Source organism: Melanerpes formicivorus, unplaced genomic scaffold, assembly GCF_026170545.1.
Source record: "Melanerpes formicivorus ecotype bairdi unplaced genomic scaffold, bMelFor1.0.p_v2 SCAF_48, whole genome shotgun sequence".
Lineage (NCBI taxonomy): Eukaryota > Metazoa > Chordata > Aves > Piciformes > Picidae > Melanerpes > Melanerpes formicivorus.
This window is the reverse complement of record NW_027142400.1, coordinates 5150530-5165747: the sequence shown is the minus strand read 5'-3', so window position 1 is coordinate 5165747 and position 15218 is coordinate 5150530. Positions and strand designations below refer to the sequence as shown.

The following is a 15218-nucleotide window of genomic DNA, read 5'->3' as shown; positions in this document are numbered from 1 at the left end:
TTGGCCCATGGTCTAACACTTCAAAGAATAGAGGATGTACCCAGATTAAGTTGGTTTCGGTCTCTGCACAGCCTTGCTCTGTTTGACCTGTCAGTGTTCACTTATGTTGATATGAAGAGGCAGTGACAACATGAGGTGTATTAACAGGAAAGAAGACATTGAATTTCAAGTGTCCAGAGTAAAGCTGGGAGACAGTTCTAATGTTTTGTGAGTCTTCCTGCCCTAAAGTATTTCAAACACTCATGTCTTGTTTGCTGAACGCTCTGAACAATACACGTGTAGTTACAGACTGATGTCATAAATCACCTAAAGAACAAGGTGATCTTTCAGAACAGAGTGCACAATTTTGAGGAAGTTTATTTTTTAAATGGCAATATTTATCCACTTAGTACTGTAGAAAGAAACAAAACAACAACAACAACAAATATTAGCTGTTGTGCCTGAAAACCACATGGAAAACATTAGAAAGGGTCTATATAGAGCCTCTGCCCTTGTATGTTCCTGTGTATGTGTGCGTGTACATATGTATATAAAAATCAAACAAAATAAGTAGGTAGGAAATTAGGTAGGGCCTCATTTCAGAAGCCAAGTGAACTCCAAAGCTCAAATTTTATTTTAGATGAATGCACGTTTTTGAGCCAACATAGAGATACAAAGCTAAACAGGAACAGACTGGATAAGCAGTGGCTGAGTTTCTCCTTCAGAGGCTGTATTGGCAGAGACCCCAGATGTAGATGTGTATACACTAATGACAGAAGCTCTGGATCTGATACAGTTATGCTGTGTCTCCTGGTAATACGAGCTGGGTCAGCGAAAGAAATCCTGGAAGGTCCTACTGAATGTTGATATTCTGCCACAGGAAAGTTTCCAGAATTTGCCTTTATTCTGAGCAGGATCAAAAACCTGAAATTTCAAAATAACTTTAATGAAAAATTTTGAGAAAGAAAATTGAAACAAATATCAGCTATGGCTGCTTGACTTGAACTCAGTCTATTGACCCGATTAATTTTCCCTTTTCAGCATTTCAATTTAGCAGTATATTTTATTAAGATATTCTTACAGTATGATCCATGCTGGAACAGAGTATCTAGATGGGAAGCTGCTGTGTAGTGAAAAATGCAAATTACTGTATTCCCAGAAAGATGGTATAGGTTGTTTCAGCAACTTTTCTGCTTGCTTTTACAGAGTTTAATAGAACAAATTAGTCTTATTTCCACTGACATTTCTCTGTCTAGCTCAGTTTTTAACATTAAATAATTACAGTGTAAAACACACACCTAAGGGCCACCAGCTGCATGTAGAGAGACCCTCCTGGTAGGCTAGGTGCAGTTTTTCTTTTGAGCAGAGAAGGCAATATGCAGGAGGTTGCCAAGGGATGTGACAGACCTCCTACCACTAGAATTCAGTAACTGAAGATCAGGCTTACTTCACACCAGCTAGAAATCATGAGAGCCACAACAGGAACTATAAAGTGAAATTTAATAACCAGTGTAAACGCTCAGAAAGATCTTTTTCACCCTGTGATTTTCTGAGTCAGTTCTGAGTTCAGTAAAAGGGGAGGTATGCAAAGATGTGCCATCCATAGTACTCTATGTGACAAACAGCTTTCTGTTTCAGAAATCTCCATAACAGGCATAGCACGGCCTGCCTGCATGCTGTATTTTTCATTTACTCAGGTGTGATGTTTATATGCATATCTATGGGATCAGCTTAATTACTGAAAGAGTGATGACTTCAAGTTTTCTAAGTGGGGCAACTAAACATGTCAAGGGGTCAGCAACTGGAATATGAAGCTGCCTCAACTCAAAGAGGTGTGTGATAGCTCATGCTTCCAGTGTCTGAAGGGGGCCTACAAGAAAGCTGGGGAGGGACTTTTTAGGGTGTCAGGTAATGATAGGACTAGGGGAAATGGAACAAAAATAGAAATGGGTAGATTCAGATTGGACGTTAGGAAGAAGTTCTTCACCATGAGGGTGAAGAACATGAGACACTGAAACAGGCTGCCCAGGGAAGTGGTAGAAGCCCCACCCCTGGAATTTTTTAAGGCTAGGCTTGGTATGTCTCTGGGCAACCTGATTTAGTGTGAGGTGTCCTTGCCCATGGCAGGGGGGTTGGAACTAAATGATCCTTGAGGTCCCTTCCAACCCTAAGAATTCTATGATTCTATGATGTTCCCATAGGCTGTCCAGGGAAACCTGGTCACTGTTTCTGTGTAAGTGATAAATTTGTGCTATACATTTGTCACAAAGTGAACAGAGGAAGCAGTTATCATCACTGCTTTCTTCCAAATAATAATGGAAGCAGCACCTTCATTTTTATGGATTCTTCAATATTTGATCACCTGCAAGATCACCTGAGCAAATTTTATCACCTGAGCAAAATGTTCTCTTCCCAAGGACACATCACAAGATCTGTCAGACCCACTGAGGGTTTGCCTTGGCTCCAGCTCTTCTGCGCTTGTGGACAAGTCTCTCCTTGGCATGAAGCCCTTGTGATGTATCTGCTCTGAGGTTTTCTGTAAAAAAAGTTATTTAGCAGTCCCTCAGACTGAGAAGAGAAACAATGATGCTCAGTATTCCCTGTGTTCCACTGTGGATTAGCACAATGCAGATCAGGAGGGAAAAGAACAAAAAAACAAAAGGGGGGGGGGGGGGGGGAAGGAGAGAAAGAAGACAGATGTCTGTGATTGTAGGCAGTCACATCCATCTTCACTTCTTCCCATCCATTGATAGTGGTCAGTGATGTTCTAAGCTTTAAAATGTATCCAGCTGTGGTTCTCCTTCAAGCTGTTGTAGCTGAGTACACAGAACTATGCATGCTTTGCACAGGATTTATGTGCTAATACTTTATAAGAGGGCCAACTGATGTACTTGGTGTTTTCCTTAACCTTTTTATACCACTTACATGATGGCTGATTACAACAGGAAAAAATGTGTCAGAAATTGAGGATGAGGGACAACAGAGGCAAATCCACATATGTTCCACTGAAACAACAGACTACTGAAAATCAGTCTCCTTCCCTTTTTTTTTTTTGTACAGAAGATATACAGCACTGTGCCTTGGAACTGACTTCTGTGGAGACTTAAAGCACCTCTCTTGTTTTTTTCTTCACTGTTATCCTGCCTTTAGGTCCCTTTCTAGGTACTATGTGTCATGACCCAGGTGCAGCTATGCACTTCCTCAACCTGCACTTTGGATGAAGAGATTTCAGAACAATTTAGGAGAAGATGCTTTCCAACATAAGACCTGTGTCATTGTTCTGACCTCCACAGCAGACAGAGCATGAGGTCCTCAGCTCACTTTGTTCCAGCAGACCTCCCAGGGCTGTAGCCTGCCTCTGAGTCATTGACTGCTGGTGGTTCACACCAAGGGATTGTATCTCCAGCAATCTCCTGGTTTCCTTCATTGCTCCTGTCATAATTTACAAGGAAGCAATGCCAGGAGCAAATAGTCATCTGTCAACAGCTTAGTTGCACTGCTGAGTGGGTGCTTGGTGGGAGAGCAGTGCAGCTCTGCAACCACTCCTTTCCCCTCTGTGTCAGGAGGGTGCTCCTTGCCCTCTCCAAAACATAATTTTCTGCTCCTGGGAATTTCTCCAGACTTACAGAGGAGGTGAGGTTCCTGTTGCAATCTTGTCAATGGTTTTAAACTGTAGGAGATTAGATTTAGACTGAAAGTTCTTTGCTATGAGGGTAGTGGATCACTGGAATAGGATCCCCAGGGAGGTGGTGGAGGCAAGGCTCCATCCTTGGAGACATTCAAGTGCAGGCTTGATGGGGCTCTGAGTAACCTAATCTATTTCTTGTGTCCCTGATCAGTGGGGGTTGAAGAATATGACATTTAAAGGTGCCTTCCAACCCAACACATTCTATGATTTCATGAAAATATGAGAACATTTGGGAAGGAAGGCTCAGACTTGAATGAACAGACCCATGGCATCCATGTCTTGCACTTGTGCAGTTTCAATCCCATGGCTAAATGGCCTTGTATTTCCCAGGCCTCGGCCATAGTGGCATCAGAGGAGAAAGGGAAGGGACAGAAGTATTAGTTTCACATGGACATACTGTTCTTGAGCAATTTCTCTGCAGGTATAAACATGATTTCCTGCAGCACTGATTGTTACATAAGTCTCCTCACTCAAACAGAGTTGAATGCATTTGTTTACTGTATCTGATGCAAGGAAAACTTCTGGCATATGTTTGATTAATGAGGTGTCCTACCATAGTGATACTTTTTGTGTGCATGAGATAGAGAGGGAATTGGTTGCCTCTCCATGACTTCTAACTTTAATAGCTGAGGACTGATTTTATAGACATGTCTGAGGGATAATTTAAAAGCTATACAGACCTCAGATGTGTAAAATGATCAGCAAAAATAAAGTGCCTACTACTGGATATATTCACAGACCCTGCAGCTTTTCATAGGGCTTAGCTGCTTATTTAGAGGTGCCTAAAAGATGGAAACAGTGCTTCTGAAAGCAGCAAATCCAAAAGATCTCAATCTTTCTGAGCTGCTTCTGCAAGAATTTGCATCAGATATAAGGAACAGCAGGAGGGGAAAAGCCAATAACTTCCAAAACAGGGAGAACATAGGACAAGAACAGCAGCATGGGTGAGACTAGCCCTATGCGCACACTGGTGCTTGGGACTGCCAAGGAAGCCCACCAGGGAGAGGTCTGATGTCAAACTGATGTCCACACTTATGGCAGACGCCACATTTCCAATTGGTTGAACTTACTCAGCCTGTCCCATGCCTTTTCAGCTGGACATGGATGACATGAAGGAGGCAGCCAACTGACTTGAGTGCTGGGGGTTCAGAGCTCAATCTGGAAGAGCAGATATGGAAGAAAAGCTCTTCAAAACTTAAGGGCTGTGCTAATTTAGTCATTATCTTGCTCAGAAACCTGTCTTGGTCTTGACCTACTGATCACAGTACCTGTAAAAAGGAAAAAAAAACATGGCAGATATGTACATTACTGGAATACTGCTAGCCTCTGGGACTACATGGCATTCTTACTTTCCAGGCCAGGATTTGCACCCATCTTCTGTTTCTATCTGGCACTGACTTAGTGAAAATATGTTTGGGCCAAAGCGTAGACAAGAACTGGAGACAATGGGGTAAGCTTTGAAAAAAATCATGTGCTGAGTAACTTGCTGTTCAAAAGTGAGTCATTTAAAGGCAATTTGGTCGCCTCTGCCCTGCAGTAACTTCTGTGAATGCAGTGAATTATTAGATTTGCTGGCATGGAGCATTCTGCACAGGGCAGGTTACTATAGCAGTGTTTACTTTTATGGCAAACAAACGTATCCAGTGTGAGTTACCTTGGGGACAAATCTCCCTACTGAGCAATAGCAATGTTACAGCTCAGCTCATATTTGAGCCTTTCCTTAGGCTCTGCTCCCAGGAGGATATGATGGAAAAAAAGCTTTAATAATCACTTTAGGATAGAGAAGTGTACATACAGCTTCCTTCTGACTTAAGTGTTTGAGCTGAAGGGGTGTTTCTGTGTGAACCAGTCCACTAAACAAACACAGAGTTTTGGAGAAATGGATGCTATTCTTGAAGACAGGTGGAATTTACCAAGAGTTTGGCACAGCCAATTACAAATATGTGTTGTGTTGGAACACAATGTAGAGGAAGGATGTGAGGGTTTGAAGAAGATGAAGAGATCAAACAAAATTTCAAAATCTTGAATTTTCTTTGTTTTAGCTACCTTCATTCTCATATTCTTTTCATAGTGTTCTCCTTTTTTTCTCAAGGGCATAGGTAACTTGCAAAGAAATTAAACACTTCCCCCCCCCCCCCAAACCTCTATGTGGTTCTTGAATTTTTGAAGTGATTTTGTCTTCCATCTCCCAAAAACTAGTAACAAGACATATTCTACATAATGTGACTGGTGGAAATTAAGCCTCATACATAGTAGTCAGCTTGGAGCTGAGTCCCTGGAGAGTACTGCCTGGATTTAAAAAAAGGACATGCTGTTTAAGAATTAAAAGCAGCAATATACGTACATGCCACTACTTGGGCAGGGTGGGGAATGGAAGCATCTGAAGATCTAGTCCCACCCTTTGTCACACATGGGTCCACACAGATTTGTAACTCTTGTGTGTTTTACTGCAATTCATAGAATGATTTGGGTTGGATCTGTGACTTACAGTGATAGCTGCCCTAATCTGGCCATGCACATAAAACATGAGGCACTGCTGGTCTACATATCCTTGCCTGCAGAAAATATGAAAAGTCACTTCTGCAGCATTTCTGCATCAGCTTAGCTAGAGAAACGTCTGTGATGACGTGGTGAGGAGGAGAAGTGTTTAACTGCCACTGCAGCCAAGCAGAGGCTAGTCATGCTCCCTAACAGCAAGGGCTAATTGCATCAGCTTCCTTATTGCGAAGGCTTTCCTTCTCTCAGCAAGCATACAGCCCACTTTCTTCTCCCCCTGAAATATCCTAGTCTGAGTCATCCTATCCATGGAATTCAGGGTAAAATTCAGCCTGTTGTAGCCTGCTTTTTAGTTGAAGACAACAGTGAGCAACTGGTCTGCCAACAGTGTCCTAATGCACTGGGGACTACTGTGGGACCCTAAATGAAGTCCAAGTTCCCTCTCCGCTCCTGTGGGAGATACTCCCTATCGGGTAAATGGTGGGGGAGTATCTCAGGCCTCTTAGTCTTAATGCCAGGATAAGAAAGGCTGGGCTAGTCTCAGGCCTGGCCACTCTGGGACTAGCCTAGTAGAGCAGGGGGGAAGAAAGAGCCCTGGGGGGTTTTGGGTGTACCTTCAGGTGGTGAGAAGGGAAATGTTGGGGGCTTTTAGGGTGTGGTGCAAGGGAACTCTGTACACTTTGGGATGCCTTTATCACTACACTTTGTAGTTCTGTAGAACATCAATTTGTTTTCAATTTAATCTTTCCATCACTATCCAATCCCTTTGTGTGAGCATCATTTCCATCTGTCCCACTCTAAACTAGGACTCTTACATACACTGAAGTGTTTCCTTGCACAGGTGCTGCTTGAAGAAGCACAGCAGATGTGGCTGTTAGAAAAGATGATGTTCAACACGTGGCTCCTGGGTCTGAAAAAGACACAAAATACTCTGGTTTCTGTCAGGTTCTCAATATGTGCAATATTACTGAGTACCCCACTCACACACCAACCTAGCTCACTGAAAAGAGAAACCAGCTGCAATACCTCAGAATTTTTCCCCTTAGAGATAGAAAGTGCAGCATTTGGGCTCAAACCCTTTCTGTCTTGTTCTCTCCCTAAGGGAGGGGAAAAAAAAAAGAAAAACCAACAAAAAAACTAAGAGGAAAACAGATGTGAACAAATTTTGTTTTCTTAAACATAGAAAAAGACTTTATTTCCAGTCCAATGACTCTTTCATGAGCTACATTCATCATGAACTTCATTGGCTTAAAGGCCTACTTCATCTCACACCTCTAAAACACTGGGAAAAAGCAATTGTGTGGGTTAAAGCTGTATGTGCCCACAAGTCAAATCAGAGAAAGAAAACTTTCAAAGAGTATAATAAAATCCACTATGACTTATTCTATGAAACAATAGCCTGTCAGCTAAGAGTTCACAAACTTTATTAATAAAGTCTGTGATTCTAAAAGATGAGAGGTATCACTAACCATAGAACAGATTTAAAAAAAAAAAAAAAAAAAGTTAAAAATCTGAAAACATAAATAAAAATAAAACTAAATAACAGCTTTTATTAAGACACATTTAAAGTCAGAGGGTGACAGGTGGGGTCAGTAAGTTCCAGCAGCTTTAGTAGGTGATGGAAGAGATAGTCATCTTTCTAAATCAAATTAGTTGATTCAGGAGTCTGACAACCTCCAGTATCTTTGATGCAAGACCTGTCATTTGACGACTTCCAAGGCTGGGACTGATTACACCAGTGCTTGCACTGATCACAGCTAGAACAAAACCTGCCTTTTATTGTTCTTACCTCATGAGCTATTTGCTTTTAGGACTTAGTGATCCTCTCCTTACTATAATCTACCACTGAAGCCAATGTACTTCACCTTACAGATTCAGATACCAGTGAAATATTTGCTTTAGAATATCTTTTACTAATGTCCTGCTCAATATCATGCTGTTTCTGTGGACTCAGTACATAAAGCCTAAGGACTGTTATCCAGGGATACTGCTCTAGATAAGTTTATAACATATAGCTCTAGACAGGACAACTAATTCTATTACAGAAATATTAAGTCATTTGAAGTCCCTTCCAACCCTAAAAATTCCATGATTCTATGATACTGGATGAACCATCAACATTCTTCCTAGCTAACCGGGGGGCCACCAGGCCCCCCGGCCTTTGTTGTCACCACCACCATCACCCAGTGTGTGCCACGAGGACTCACCAGTGATGAGAGGAGGATCCCTCAGCCCAGCTGGGCTCAGCTTAGGCTTCTGCGTTTCTTGTGGGGGATTAAAAGGGGAGTGGGTGAGGAGGGCCAAGTGGCCACACCTGGGGTGGGAGGACACTCTCACAGAGCCCAGGTGGTCTGGGATTTGAGGGGGAAAAGGGAGGAAATAGGGTGAGTGAGGGACTTCTAGGGTGTCAGGTAATGGTAGGGCTAGGGGGAATGGAAAAAAATAGAAATGGGTAGATTCAGATTGGATGTTAGGAAGAAATTCTTCACCATGAGGGTGGTGAGACACTGGAATGGTTTGCCCAGGGAGGTGGTAGAAGCTTCATCCCTTGAGGTTTTTAATGCCAAGCTTGATGTGGCTCTGAGCAACCTGATCTAGCATGAGGGGTCCCTGCCCATGGCAGGGTGGTTGGAACTAGATGATCCTTGAGGTCCCCTCCAACCCAAACAATTCTATGATTCTAAGTAGAACGACTAACATCTGTCCAGGAATCAGGATGGCTTCTTTGGTCAATATGTCTGGATGTACTAGAGGACACAGAGGTGCACCTGAGTTCCAGACAGACCTCCTGCTTGTAGCAGATCTTCTAGTGGCGGGAGTAGATTTCAAGGACGTTGCAATCGTCTTAGAGTATGGTGATACCTCTGGACTTCAGTAGGATGCATTACAGATTGATTTAGCATCCACCTCATGAACTTTGGCTTCCAAGCCATTTTTGACTTCTGAGTTTAGTTTATTTGGAAGATGATTTTTGCCCCTCAGTTTTGTTCTGCAGCTTTAAATAGCTCAGTGACTGACACAAAATCACCATTCCATTCACAGTTTTTAGGCTAGCACTCAAAGGAGGAGTATGGCAGGTGATAGGTAACATGAAGTTCACGGGGAAAAAAATCATTGTCCAGAGTACTCCTGTCCCTGAAGTCACTTGAAGGTTTGGAGATATTTTAGCATTCAGGTATAACTGTGACATGATCTGCATTGGACACACCACTGTTTGTCCACTTTGTTCCAGCCACAGGAATAAAAAAGCAATTTGCTTTCCACCAGTATCAAAATGTTCTGCAAATTCTATCACCACCTTATGTCATTCAAAAATCACAAACACCTCTTCTTTTGAATGAGCCACAAGAAAATTGCTTCAAAGCTATAATCCAAAGCAATTCTCTTTCAACAGGCTGACTGCTCAAGTCACATGCAGAAAGTCCAAGGTAAGGCTGCTTTCCTCTGGGTTTGAGGAGCATTTTTTTTCCAAAGCCCAGTTTGACTCTCAAGAGGGTATGTGAGTCACAGCTAAAATCTCTGAATTGGGTAGTGGAGACCATGGCTGCAGTAGCTGCTGAAGGATTTTGCAGCTGTTCTCCATCAGAGATGTGTGGTAACTGTGTGCAGTAAGGAACACGTATTTTCTTTCATAGTGAATGCTAATTTATGAGCTCGCCTAGAACTTTAACACTTGGCTGGTTTACGTTGCACCTTTTTTTGTTACACAGAGACAGCATTTCCTGAACCAGGACAGCAACTGGATACAGAGCTGCCTCAAATCCTCGGCAAGGTCTGCCACTCAGAAATTCCACCCTAAACCCAGCCATGTCTTTTGTCACAGAATATTAATAGTTCCCTCTAAAAGGCCCTGAGAGAAATTAAATACTTGTGTGACTTTTTTAAACATCCAAACTTACCTCAAATGGAATAAAGAAAAGGTGATGGAAGACTTATTTCTGGTGAGATGCAGGCTGAGTATAGGAGGCTTTTCTTTGGTGCTGACGTAGTATGTGACACATCTGCAAGTCTGAAAAGTAACCCTACTTCCATTAAGTCTAGCTCAGCATTACTAACATAAGAAACCATTGGTTTTCTTCATGGATTTTATTTTCACATCATTTTCACATGGATTTCTGACAGTCCCCCTGCAAGCTATCACTTTCTGAGAGGGACCCTGAAATACAGGTTTCATGCAACCGGTGATCTGCAAAATATGTGCTTGAGGCACTCATCTTGAGGGAAGGAAGGACAAGCCAAGTTTATGTGGCTCTCCCAGTGCAGCAAAAAGGGGCATCCTACTTACTGGGCTGTGCCATACTGGTAACAGGTTCCTGTTTCTCTATCCTACAGACACTTCCAAAACCTCTGCAACTCTGGCCTCTTTCCCTCCAAATAAATCATCCTTTTGCTTTCCAGCAAAAGAAATCTTCAAGTAGTCTCAGGTGAACAGATTATTAGGGTGGGAAAAAAATGTTTTATTTGATCTGCTTTTTTAAAGCTCTATCAGCTTTCTGAAACACCCAGCAAAACAAACAAACAAACAAAAATCTGCTTATTTCAAGTGTGTTTTAAGTATGTGGTTAACTTCTCCTGGTTTCTAAAGGTACTTTGTATAATACTTGGAGGTAAACTCATGCCCAAGTGTCTCCTTGAATTAATCCCTCCTGACTCTGAATGCAAGGAGCAGAGAAGCATGGTAGTACAGCATTGCAGAGATGTGAGAAAAGGAACTGTTCTTGTGTTTCAGTTTAGAGCAGCCTTTCAGAGCTTCATTTCTAAACTGAGACAAGTCTCTGGAAGTTGTTCTGACATGTATTAAAACAATAAATAAACAATCACATGGCATTTTATTACACCATCAGAACTCTCTTTCCATGGGATACCAGTGGATCTGGCTGAAGCCAATTCTAATTACAGATTAAAGGTTTGATGCATGAAAAGAAGCTGTTATTTACATCCAATTATCTGAGGGAGGAGAGACAGGGATGTGCTTCCTTTTATAATTTTCATTAAATTTCTTTTGAAATCAAAAGACTTTGAATTTCTGAAGGTGCAACAGTCTTTTCAACTTGCTGTTAGTGAGATACAGGTTGTTTTCCATGAAGTGTTGCTTAAATTCAGCCACTGGGATCTCCCCCCATCCCTCGACTCCCATAAAGCATTGAATAGTGCTTGTTCACCCAGCTGCTTCTTTAACTTTGCTTTCCTGAAGCTTAACCTCCTGGGTTTGCATTTAATTTATTTCAGGTCTGAGGCCAGGCAGACAGTATTTGTAAGCTGCCTCTGCTTTTTAATCATCTGAAGTAACCCACTTTGAATGAAACCTCCATGAGTTTGGGCCCAGTCACAATGAGTCCAGAAGCCTGGGGATTGTTTAGGCAGGGGTAATACCAGTGTATGGCATGCTAGCAGAGGGTTGCTGGACCTACAAATGCCATTTTAACCCAGAGAACCTTCTGAGGGAATAGAGTTAGGGGTCAGGAAGCAGCCCAGTGGGTGTGTTATTGTAAAGAAAGCAGCTCTCAGGGATGGGAGAGACCAGGATCTTATCAGCTTCATGTGCTGCATACAGTCCAGAAGACCTGGTCTTCTCCTCCCTCCCTTCTGGGTGCTCTAAGCCCAGCCTCTTTTCTTGATCTCAGAATATGTTGCTAACTTCTCTTCATTTCTCCACCTGAAAATTGAGGATGATGTGCATAAAGCTCACTGAAATCCTCTGCAGGGAGGTGCCATAGAAGTGGAAAGTATTAGCTATCAGTATCCTTGTTAGTATTCTGCTCAACTCTGAGTGAAGTCACATAATCCTGTGTTTGGGTCATCACTGTTTGTTGCTATGGAAATGTGTGTTATCAGATATTAAAAATTCAGTGTCTGGGGACATCTGAGGAGAGGGAAAATCCTTTGTTTGAAGAGATACTTGTGTCGGTGGCAGGAAACTTTGCCAGAAGGAAGAGAATTTACCTATTTGTCTGTCTTTCTCTGAAATTTGCTGGAATGAGTCAATACAAACTCCCCATGCTCACCCCCCAAAAGCCAGTATCTCTTACTTGATGCACTATTCCAAAATGACTGCACATGCTGGGTGAATTTCCTGCAGTCATATGTGAATGCATCTGGTAGGATCATTAACACTAGAGCAGAAGACAAATGCAAAGTATGTGCTTGACCATATGGATGAACGTGAGCTGCTTAAGAGTGTGCACTGTAATGGAGATGGAAAGTCTTACAAGACAAGATCAGTATCTCCCCTTCTCTTTGGTAAGGGATTAAGGCAGTTGGTCTTCCAGAAGTATTCATAGAGCATAAGGCTAAAGGAGACAGTTAGGTCACCTATACTGACCTCCTGCATGTTACAGGTCATGGTGTTTCATCTAGTGACCCCTGAGCTGAGCCTTATAATGTGCATTGAGGCTACACCAAAGCTTCCAGCCAGACCAAAGATGCAGATGCTAACAACTCCTTGCCCAGTTTTTTTCCAGTGAATAAGCATCCTCACATGTAAGGCACAACAGGTAAGGGTGGGTGCCTCTTGAACCAAACTAGTTGCAGTGGGGTCATACTCAGAAATGGATGTGCTGGCCCAGCACAGCTTCCAAATCTGAGGTGGTGGGGTTACATCACCCTGCACCTCAGCTTCTCCTGTCTCCAAATCTCTGCATGAATTTGCCTTTTCCCTGGGAATGTGTTTATTATTCACCAAGTGGCCACACAGTCTTCCTTGAGTGAAACCAAGCAGGCTCTTTGGGCAACTTGCTGCTCATTTCTATGGTTCTTCTGCTGTACTTGTGCAGAATATGACCATATTTTAAAAATCTTTAGATGCCCAAAACATGTAGGTGCTCAATGTTGGTCCTGTGCGTCAGCTCTACAGGTACAAAAATCCCCTTCTGGTATATAACCATCACCACTTTGATTTCTAGACCTTCCTTCAAGGTTACCTGAAAAAAAGGCCACTGTAAGAGAAAATATGGGTCAAGTTTTGATAATGTCATTTGAGGTGGTTCATGGACATGCTTAAAGGTGAAACACAAGCCACACCTTTGTTTCCCTTTGGATCTCTGTATTGGATGCATTCCTCATCTTTACCAGTTTCTCATTGTGATTTTCCTCCTTTCTTCACAGAAAAATTATTTCAGACTAAAAGCAGGGAGAAAAGTGTACAAGACCAAGCTGGCCAACTTCGGCTTTCTTACTGAAGGTCTTTATTTTCAGCTACTCAGGAAGGTTGTAAAAATTCAGTAATACCTGGGGGATGCAGCCACTGGCATTCAGGGCTGATAACTGTTGACTGAACATCATGCAGATGTTATTTTTAGCAGGCAAACAACTGTACCCAGCACCAACAGAAGGCTCTTGAAATGAGAAATGGCCAACTCATGAAAACATGTGTGTGTATACATGTGTGCATGTACATATATACTGATGTGTGCGTATACACATAGATTCATGCATACATATTTGCAAGATTTTTTGTTATGACAAAGATTTAATCTGTTTAAACTATATTTTCCATGCCTAATGGGAAGTTCTAGTGAAATACTTCACCATTCCTAAAAAAAAGGCATATATGTTATAGGGTAATTGAATATTGTGCTTTATAAGCTCCCAGTCTGCTAAGAAAGATGATACAGCTTTTATTTTGTACAAGTTTTGGGTTTGCAACTCAGTAAACATCATTCTGGGAATCCATCTGAACAGTGACTTGCAATTCCTGCATCTCTCCTACCACGGTAATTTTTGCCATCAGAAATTAAGCCAACAAATGGAGTTCCATATAATTTTGGAAATATTTAATACATTCAAATTCTGTACCCGATAGCCACACCACTCCCTATTAAAACTCTTTGTAATTTAAGGGGGGGGAAAAATGCAACTTTGTAGCTTTGTTTCATGTGGTTTCTCTAGTCAGAATTTGCAAGTGTGTTGGTATCATTCTTTTTCCCTTCAGGTCAAGTTTTGATTATTTTGGTCATTTTTCAACAAGCATTCAGCAGAGAGGGAGGCCTCTCCAATATGCTACACATCTAATATTTTTGTGAATACGTCTCTCTGCTTTAAGAAGAGAGAAGTCTCATTGGCTTGCAGAAAAAAAAGCGATAAAATTACCTCAACCACAGCAGGCAGAAAGCATGACTACCAAAGATGTTGCAATGGCCCATCCACAGCTACAACTGTTTTGTCAGATACTGCAGGCTCCAGTCTCAAGATGTGCAACCCTGGGCAGCTCAGCTCCCCTTCTTTGGAGCTATGTGCTTTAAAACATCTCTGGGTGTGCATCAGATGCCAACATGAGAAACTCAGCCTGCAGCCCACAGTATATGAACCACATTAGCAAGACATGCCTCTTCATTTACACATCTCTGCTGAACTCCAGCCAGTTAGAGCCAAATGCATCATTTCTGCAGACAGATCACGACACTGATGAGCTTTATCAGTCATCTCCCACCTTGACTTCAACAAAGCCCTTTACGGTAGAGAATCCAGGAACCAAGAAGAATAAACCAAGGGATTGCCATGCACTGGAAAGCAAAGCTGCACTGTAGGCTGTTGCTAAATGTTGCACTGCCCTTGGGCAAGGAGTTTACTCAATCACTAGTTGATTAGGATATCTCTAGGATATATTCAAAGTGATATAGATGTTCAGACACAACAACAGACAGAGTTTTTAGTCCTGGGCAGGGCTGGGAGGAAGCATTTGGATCTGGTATAGCAAAACTGACTGGTGAAAATATACCTAGAAAGCACCATTATCTAACCTCATTTTGGGAAGCTGTTGTGTGTGGCTGTGACATGGCACACTTAGTCTCCTGCCCCAGCTCCCTAGAATCCTGCCTTGGCATTGCCCCATGGCTAAATGTCACTGGTCCTGGGGCTATGTACCCCAATATTTGCTAGCTTGGCATCTCCATGCAGTGGAGAACGCGCCTATGATGCATGCTGGTGTTAACCCTCACATACTGCTGGATGTTTCGATCCCACTCTTTATTAGAATAAACTTTAGAATAATAAACTTTATTAGAATAACCAAACCAGGTTGGAAGAGACCTTCAAGATCATCGTGTCCAACCCATCA

General features: G+C 42.2%; 1 long non-coding RNA gene across 2 annotated transcripts; it reads right to left on the bottom strand.

Annotated features, from left to right (window-relative positions):
* Nucleotides 1-389: 389 nt before the first annotated feature.
* LOC137452026 (uncharacterized) lies at nt 390-7060 on the bottom strand. 2 transcript variants are annotated; one of them, XR_010989943.1, is made up of 3 exons: nt 6979-7060; nt 4738-4935; nt 390-903 (listed from the first exon to the last, which is right to left on the bottom strand). It is a non-coding gene; the product is annotated as an uncharacterized lncRNA (long non-coding RNA). The 2 variants fall into 2 exon arrangements; XR_010989942.1 differs by having other exon boundaries at nt 6983-7058.
* Nucleotides 7061-15218: the final 8158 nt, after the last annotated feature.